Genomic DNA, 844 nt, shown 5'->3' with positions numbered 1-844 from the left:
TGGGGCATATAACGTTCAACTAAAATAAATTGCGTTTTAATGCTTTTCTTAGCGTGCAAACATTGTTGCAATAATTTTTTGGCCAAGTTTAGTTAAGATTCTTTAACTTCAAATCAGCTGATAATTGTGGACCATTTAACATGAGTTTAGCTGCCCGACGATGTAGAGAGTTTAACTTTTTCATGTGAACATCAGAGACGCCATCCCAAAGAGTTGATGCGTAATTAATGTGGGATAAGATGTGGGCATGATAAAATAGTTTTAGTGTCGCGATATCGACATATTGCTTTAACTTAGATAGCAGAAACTAATTCTTGGATACTTTTTGACAAATATAATGTACATGAGATTGCCATTTTAATTCTTGATCGACTATCACACCCAAAACACGATGTTCCGTTACCTGCTAGCATGCTGAACAGGTTGTGATTCTAGAGAAAGATTTAACTTAAGAGGTCGTGACTGGTGTTTTTGTCTTGTTGTAATAATCATGCTTTTTGTCTTTCCTGGGTGCACTATCATAAAATTTTGGTTACACCAACTGTTGACTTCATTCAGACTAGACTGTAAGAGAGAGAGAGAGAGAGAGAGAGAGAGAGAGAGAGAGAGAGAGAGAGAGAGAGAGAGAGAGAGAGAGAGAGAGAGAGAGAGAGAGAGAGAGAGAGAGAGAGAGAGAGAGAGAGAGAGAGAGAGAGAGAGAGAAAAACAGAGACGATGATTTAAAAGAAGTAGGATAGATTTCAGAGAGAGAGAATTGAATTGAATTGAACTTTATTTAACAAGGATTAAGATTTAAGAGAGAGAGAGAGAGAGAGACTGAGAGAGAGAGAGAGAGAGAGAGAGA

This window comes from Littorina saxatilis, linkage group LG7, assembly GCF_037325665.1.
Source record: "Littorina saxatilis isolate snail1 linkage group LG7, US_GU_Lsax_2.0, whole genome shotgun sequence".
NCBI lineage: Eukaryota > Metazoa > Mollusca > Gastropoda > Littorinimorpha > Littorinidae > Littorina > Littorina saxatilis.
Note: the sequence above shows the minus strand (reverse complement) of the source record.